The sequence below is a fragment of the Glandiceps talaboti genome, chromosome 14 (genome assembly GCF_964340395.1).
Source record: "Glandiceps talaboti chromosome 14, keGlaTala1.1, whole genome shotgun sequence".
NCBI classification, from domain to species: domain Eukaryota; kingdom Metazoa; phylum Hemichordata; class Enteropneusta; family Spengelidae; genus Glandiceps; species Glandiceps talaboti.
Window position 1 is genome coordinate 2343818 of NC_135562.1, and position 8180 is coordinate 2351997.

Consider the following 8180-nt stretch of genomic DNA (forward strand, 5'->3'; position numbering starts at 1 on the left):
TGGGTAAAGTTTACCTGCGGTTTGTCCGGACGATTGCACCTGTCCTTATAAGTCGAAATGCGATCGATATCCGATAGATTTATTTCATAGAGTTCCCTGTGCTAATAAATAAGACCATTAATCACTTCTATTGATGGCATTTAGCATAAAGTGGGTCACGAGGTTTGGTTGCCGTACAGAAAACCAGACTGTTAGGTCTCTATCTGTCATATACTGGAGTATGACTATGAAAATTATGATTGTACTAAGAAAGTACTAACAATATATTTAGTGGAATTTCAGTATCAATGCTGCCAGACTACATTGGATTTGAAATTGGAAAAGTTTATTTTCCCATATTTTTTTAGTTGTTCAGGTTTTCCAAAGTTTCCAAGTGTGTGTCTATTCCCTCTACTTGAGTTAACCGACTATGGTGTTTTAATGATTGAAATTGGAAGACAGAAACAAACCGGCTGCCAATAGAGACCAGTAAACAACCTATGCACTATGTACGTGTTTTCACGTACCGTTCGGTTTCGAGGAAAGAAGTTGAAGTAATAATATTTTACGATAAATGGGAAATCCCTGGAGGTCATTCTTATCTTTGCCATATTTCTCAACAGTAATGCAATGGGTTAGGCTCCTTACACATTCAAGATCACGTACAAAACTTTGAACTGTGGGCTAGTGTATTGATTAGGTTTGGAACTCATCTCGACGGGTTAATAAGGGGGTCAGATCAGAATGGACCCAGGCGGGTAGGATTTCGTAATTGAGTTGACAGTGGCTGACATATACGATTATATATTCGAAGTATTAAACTAAACAAGGGCTGCTTACCTAACCTAGAATCCAGGCGATTTTTTTTTTTGAATTTTGATTTCCCCATTTATCATGAGCTCATCAACATGGATTCCAGGCCAGGCTACTGTTTACCATGATTCATATAATCATTCATATAAAACACTAACAAACAAACGTCAAATTGTCTGAGTGCTGGTAGAATTGTAGTAATAGACGGGTAGGGAAGAGATGGTGGGGGGGGGGAGGGGGAGAGATTGCCGGCTAAAGATGGGGGGGGGGGAAGAGATGGGGCTAGAGATGAGGCGGGTGGGGAAGAGATGGGGGGGGGGGCTAGAGATGGTGAGGGTGGGGAAAAGATGGAGGAGAAGAGATGGGGCTAGAGGTGGGGAGGGTGGGGAAGAGATGGGGCGGGTGGAGAAGAGATGGGGGGGGGGGCTAGAGATGGGGACTCCTTACAGTCACCAAAACAAATAAAGTATACTTGACAACAAGATATAAGGCATTTCTGTGGAATCTTTCTTTTAATAAGTCTTGCATAAAACATTCATCGTGACCAGCACCTGTGTATATCAAGTATAAAATACATCTCTCTATGACTATTTGTTCGTGTCTTGACATTTCTCGAAATCTTTCCACAATAAAACAAGTTAAAAACATGTGATACAAAAAACAATAAACTCTTAAAAAGGCAGAATCATACTCTTTCTCTCTGTGAGATTAAACTATGATGAAGCTCTGAAATCTTTTCAGATTGGAATGTTCAAGTTGTACATTAATTATGATTGTGACGAAAGGCGTTATGAAAATCACCTGTTGCCATGGAAACATTGCTCGAAGGCCACGTAATGGTGAACGGTCCTAAGTGGCAGCTGTACAAAAAAAGTTATGTCTGTTCGTCTTATGACGAAAACTACAAAAATATTTTACATATAACTTGAAACAAATTTTACACAACTATGACCTTTGACCCTGCTTCAGGCATGCGCATATCGAACGGCACGGGCAGTCTCGAACTTTCAAAATCTTTTTTTTTAATGATTTTTTTTCTTCAAATAATCTCATTTTTTTTGACTGAATCAAGAATAACATTAAAATTGTTATAACCATCTTATAAAAAAAACTTTTAATCTTGGCTTCTAATTTTCTGATAATCAACGTGTTAAGTAATTTGAAATGTATTGTGATGTGTGGTATGTGAACCAAGATATGGTGTCAAAAAACTGAAGTACTCATACTGAGACTATAAAATTACAAAGACATGATCTACGCAAATGGGATTATTTCAAACGAACACGTGACCTGATAAAAACAGGTAAAAATGATTTTGTATGCCACAAATGTGAATAAAACTTGCTAAACAGTACTGTCTACTTAGTGAAATGTGGTGATCACCATCCAAGTGCAAATAAATGGAAAATCCTGTGGAAAAACCATGGAATGTAAATATACGTCAATAGTGTATAAATTTGTAAAAAGCCATACACAATATATGAACTATCAGTGTCTATTTAGAATACAAACCATGAAGGTATGACTTTACGATTATCAATGAAAATTATGAAAAATTGGAACAATCTAATAATCAAGTAACAATTTTAGATTTTTTTTTTAAATGTTGCAAATATTTTGAAAAGTCGATATATTATTAAATTAAGTTTTAATATTAGCCACACTAAGCATGATCAATGTGACCAAGTTCGCTTTCAATAACACAGCAGTGACTCATCACAAAACTGTTCTTTTCATGTTATCTCTCTTGATTTTAAACTTATTCAAAAAGTTTTCGCTTTCTATTGGATTTAATGAGTGTTGGCATTTCTATTTGTAGGATATTCTCCTTGGACAATATTGGGCTACTGAACAATGGATACAGGGCTCAACGCAAAATCCCTTTTAGCTGCCGTCTTACTTGTCTTCGGCTTGAAATGCGCTTGACTCGAACTGAAGGTATCGCCAGTCTTTGTTTAGTTATTGCTATGTTGTATCTCGCAGGAATGAGAGTAATTTTCCAGTCCAAAAAAGACGGAATTTCTCCTAGGAAGGAGAGTAATTTTCCAGTCCAAAAAAGACGGAATTGTAAGTTTTATCAAATGTCCACTTTACAGCAATGTCTGTTCTTATGGATTCATGTAATACATCGAAGCCGTAGCATCTGCCAGGGCTGATATAAGACTGCTTTCGAAGTTTGGCTGTTGTGTGTTTAAGTACATGTCGAACTCATCCCTATCAACGTCGCCTAGCAACTCAGCCTCTGTGAACTGCTCAAGCGCTGAAATAACGCTCTCGATTGTACTCGGGGAGAGCATACCTGTATCGAAATTTACTTGGTTGGCATCAACATCATTGTTCAGTGTACCAAATGAGTTAAATTGTTCACATTGTTGCTGTAATGATAGTGGCGGGGAGAGTAAATTCGGTTCCATCTTCATTGAGAAGTTTGATTGGATTGTGGTATTAATAGGAGTAGTGGGTTCACTTGCCTGTGAACAGTACCCTAAATCGGGCTCCGTTTTGATTTGACAGTTCAACTGATCGAATGTGTTGATTGGCGTTGCTGGGGCACTATCTGGTGGGGGTGATGGAAATGGGATAGCCGGTGAAGTCACCTGCTGTTGTGTCGTGTTACTGTTATTATTACTGAACAAAGACGTGGTCAGAGGATGAGGACTCGATACTAAGGCACGCAGGGTACTGAGGTGTTGGGTACCAACACTCTGATTGCTAGCTGGATGGGTCATCGCAAATGTAGTGGGGACTGAATTATGAAAGTTCGTAGCACCAAATCCTTTAAGTCCAAACGTGTTTTCTTGAATTGGTGTATTTGTCGTCATTGTCTCTGTAGTCGACGACAAGGCAGTGTCATCTATGTTTGACGGAAATGTAAAAATATTGTCCGATTCAGTTGGATCTAAAGGTGACATGGCCGGGGTTGGTAAATTCATGGTTGCTAGGGATTCTGTGTTCACAAGCGTAAGATTTATTTTTGTCTTATCAGAAATGTTCGTAATCTGGTTGATTCCTTGATCACCAGTGGCAGAAATTGTCGTCAAAGTTCCACAATCCTGTTCTGGCGTCGGCGAAGTGCGCGGTGATACGTCTGGAGTTTGTAGGGAACTCACATTTGGAGTGGTAGGGGTAGGAGCAACACTGATCGGTGTAGCGGGCGTCGTTGGTGTTGAGGTAATCAAAGAGTCCTTGGTGGCTGTTGTGAAGGTTGCCACTGTGGGAAGGAAGCGTCCTGCTTCGACGCGTTTGCAAACACGTTTCGCCTGTTTATTTCTTCTTCTAGGACGATATTTATAATCGGGGTGATCTGCCATATGTTGCACGCGAAGTCTTTCTGCCTCTTCCACAAATGGTCTCTTCTGTACCAAAGAGAGGCTACGCCAGGATTTGCCTGTGGAAAATACAAAAGAAAAGTAGACGATTAGAAAAACAACTTAACGCATGCGCGATCGATATTAAATTAGACCTACTCAATACTTTGGTTTGGGCGAACCCAATATCTCTGACCACAGAGTGTGAAGTAGCCTCCTCCAACATAAGGTGGTCAGCTCTAAAATTAGTCAAATCAATGTAGCTGTAGGCGAGATCGAGGCAAGAGGTCACGGTCAAACGACAGAGGTCCGAAAAACAACGTTATAGATATGCAAATTAGATTCGTCCCTTGGAAAACACCATTCAAGGCTAGATTTGCATGAAAATGGAGGGATTTTTACTAATCAAATCTCTTGTACGTCGACAAAAGGTGTTTGTGCCATATAAATCAACGCAGCTTCCGAAGTGAAAGTCAGGTTGCTTTGTTCGTCAGCTGATTGCGAACTTTTCGCAACGTCGGAACAATAAAAAAAATTGGTGAATACACTAACAACGCAGTTCACACATTTGCCATACCCTGCCTTTGTCATACTTAAATTCATTCCAGTTGTATTTTTATGAGAAAAAGAAATTTAAAAGAGACTTTTTGTCCTCTCTTCTTGTTTTTTTGTTCTGATGACCTCACCGGTACACTGTACTGTAGTGGCAGTTTCTATGTACGTTAACACATATCTTTCACAATGGTGATTACACCAGTTTCAACCCAGGCAATCAGCTGGCATATAAAAAAAAATCTGTCGGGCCGCGCTGTCAAAGAATATGTGGCAGCACTTGGCCCCAATGCGATAGTAAAAGAAAACATTTTCCAGCTCGTATAATTCCACCGATTAACATATATTAACTGCTTTTGTAGGCTTAGGAAGGGAAATTTTCAAAATGTATAGTTTGCAGGTTGAGAAACGACTAACCACAGCACCGCAGTGTACGACATGCGCCATGTTACTTTGACAAGCTGATCAGTTTAATCATAGCGATAGAGCGTACGTTGAAGTATGGGTCTTATCAGAGGTCGGCTAAGTACCGGGTAGCGATCAGCTGGGCGATCACGCACGTCGATTCAAACACTGAGGCGCCGTTCTAAGTAGACACTGAAATGGCAACTCCGGGTCACTTTTGACAGGCTTTAACAACTGTAGATCAGCCGAATTTCGAACAACACCGTCTCTAGGCGATGAAAAGTAATTGTAATATATAAAATAAAATATCTTACCTAGCATTTTGCTTAAATCTGCGTTGTGAAGATCTGGGTTCTGATCGGCCAGTCGTTTCCTCTCGTCTTTGGCCCATACCATAAACGCGTTCATAGGTCTCCGAATACGTTGTTCCTTTTTTTGTTTCGAATTGGTGCCTTCGTTCGCAGCCTGCTTCTTTTCCATCCATTTGAAATTTGCAGACTGTAGCGTAGCGGCATTACCCGTGTTGACAGCCGTACTTAAAATGGAGGCAGTGCTCAGAGCATTGACGTTAGCCACGGTAAAATTCGGTAAACTCGCCAACAGTATACCCTGGTTGACTGTTTGGAGTGTAGCAGTAGTAGTAGCGTCCATCGACACAAGAGTTTCTGTCTTAATCTGAGCCATTTTGGTAAGTTTAGGACGGCTTTTTCGCTAGTTCACTTTTAACAGCAATCCGTCATACACCGCTTGCTCTTACCAGCTGGTCAGCAAGTGAAGCAATCGAAGCAATCAGCTGTTTTTTCCAAAGGCCAACACCGGAAAACGTCACTCAAGGGGAGCCGGTCTACAGCCAATGAAAACACGGGATTTGACAAGTGCTCCGCCTCCATGATGTAATGCTTTTGCTACATGCAAATTGTCACGTGACTAATGAAGCAGGGTTATTTTTCTGCGATATATTTTCGGTGCCTTGATCAGCATCCAACGTTGGTAGTATAATGCGCTCGTGTGTCCTGCTCTCGCCAACTGGCCTTTTTTTCTTCTTTTTTTCTTTTCATTAGTTCATATCAATTTGAAACGAAAACTATGAAAACAAAGCATTCGCTATTAAAGTGTAATTTATCCCTTACCGTTGCTGTCCTTTTCGAAACAAACAGAACTTATGACCAAGCAATTTGATGGACCATTCACGAAGTAAACATACAAACGGTTATTTTGCAAATTGAGATCATTAAAACAAACATTCTATAGGTGACAGCTTCAAGTGTAAAGGAAATACATGCAAGGGCTTCAATCAAACATAAACAGCATGTTTACAAAATCATGTGGCAGTTTGACAGTTCGCACCGCGTAAGTGATGTATCGGCCTTGGCACACACCGAAGTAGGCCTGGGAGTCTGTACCGTACGAGAAGCGGACTTTATTTTTTTCATTCAGTGTAATCATCTCGGGGTAGCTGGCGTTTAGCACCCCGTGCAACATTCTCTTGTGCATATATGTATACACGTTGGCGTTTTCCATATGCAATATATACGAACGCGTTGGCTATCTGCAATTTCTGCGTGTGTTTGTTGCCGTTGTTGGAGTGACAGGTCAACGGTGAACGAAGTGCCTCGCTCTAAACTTCGATATGTTATCACTAATATCAGAGCTGTCACTTGCTGGCCTATAATTTACGGCAAGTTCAACGAAAATTAATCTGTCACCACACAAACACGTAAACTAGGACGGGGTATATGGATGTTACACTAAACATATCTAGAACTTTATTAAAACATCCTGACACTAAAACTTCAAGAAAGAAGGGAGCATTTCGCGATTTGTGTTTTTCATTCTTTAAATTGTCATTGTGAGCTGATAAAACTGATAAAAGCTTATTTTTTCCTTCTCTGGATTTTTGTATCGCAGTTTCTTTACATATGTTCACGAAAACTTGATTCAGGCTAGAGATTCGAGCGTAACAGCCTTGTCTCGACTACAGACCTCTTTAAAGTTGATGATTTGTTCGAGCGATAATAGGTGGATATAAATTTTCACAAGAACAGTGACGTAACGCCCAGCTGGGAGAGATCGAAAAAGTTGTAAACAAGTTCCGGAAGTAGTTATACCATTATACTAGTATGAGGGCGCTGTTATGCAGGATTTGGGTCACTTAGCTCATCAATACATGCAATACAAGTAATGCAGTTGTTGCTGGGCAACGCCTAACAAAATTTACCAGGGTCGCTGTTGCTATGATGTAATTATAGTTGTACGTAAAGCATGAAATGAATGACACTGAGCACTGTTAGAGGAATGATATTGTTACCTTCAAGTTCACTTGACCCTGACGATGGCAGATTTTTACCGTTTAGTACAAATAAGGTCAATGCATTCCTGAGAGACTCCCTACCACTACTTCTTTCGAATTACCTGCCCGAGTGTCTGTCTTTCCTTCTTTCCTTCTTTCCTTCTTTCTTTCTTTCTTTCTTTCTTTCTTTCTTTCTTTCTTTCTTTCTTTCTTTCTTTCTTTCTTTCTTTCTTTCTTTCTTTCTTTCCGTCTCTACCTACCTGTCTGTGTTTGTGTCTGTACTGTTGCCCACACATGCCATTTTATATTGGTCGGAATTATACGGTTAGAAATAGTTAAAAACTGTTTGTTTCCGATAACATGACTTCAGAGAATAGGGTAGATAGGTCGGGATTTTATTTTATTTTACATTTCATTTTATTAAAAACTTCGACCCAAACACGATACTCGTTAACCACAATACTTCAATCTGTAACATTTGATGAAGTGTAAAAGAAGTAAATGAAGACAATTATGTGATTCAGAAGTAGACAAACACAATATGCAGACTACTGTTGTATGGTGAAAAGACATCACTTCTGTCTGGAATTTGATTTTAAAAAAAGTAGCCAATGGTAATTTGGCAAGAAATTCTACAGGGAATTCAAATAGAAAAAAATTGTCATAATTTTACCTTTTTGCATGTAAGCAATGTTTGCGTACATTTACTTACTATTTGTAATCCCCCGACTTCTTGTCCAAACCATATAATATACAATATTTGATATTCAAGAACGAATTGGTAACCTTTGAACTCGTGATACGATGCTTTCTGTGGCCGGACACGAATTAGC

General features: G+C 39.6%; 1 pseudogene across 1 annotated transcript; it reads right to left on the reverse strand.

The window, feature by feature from the left end:
* Positions 1–1286: 1286 nt before the first annotated feature.
* Positions 1287–5720, reverse strand: LOC144445701 (uncharacterized; annotated as a pseudogene). The gene is made up of 2 exons (XR_013481925.1): positions 5372–5720; positions 1287–4180 (listed from the first exon to the last, which is right to left on the reverse strand). The product of XR_013481925.1 is annotated as an uncharacterized LOC144445701 (transcript).
* Between the last annotated feature and the right edge of the window lie 2460 nt (positions 5721–8180).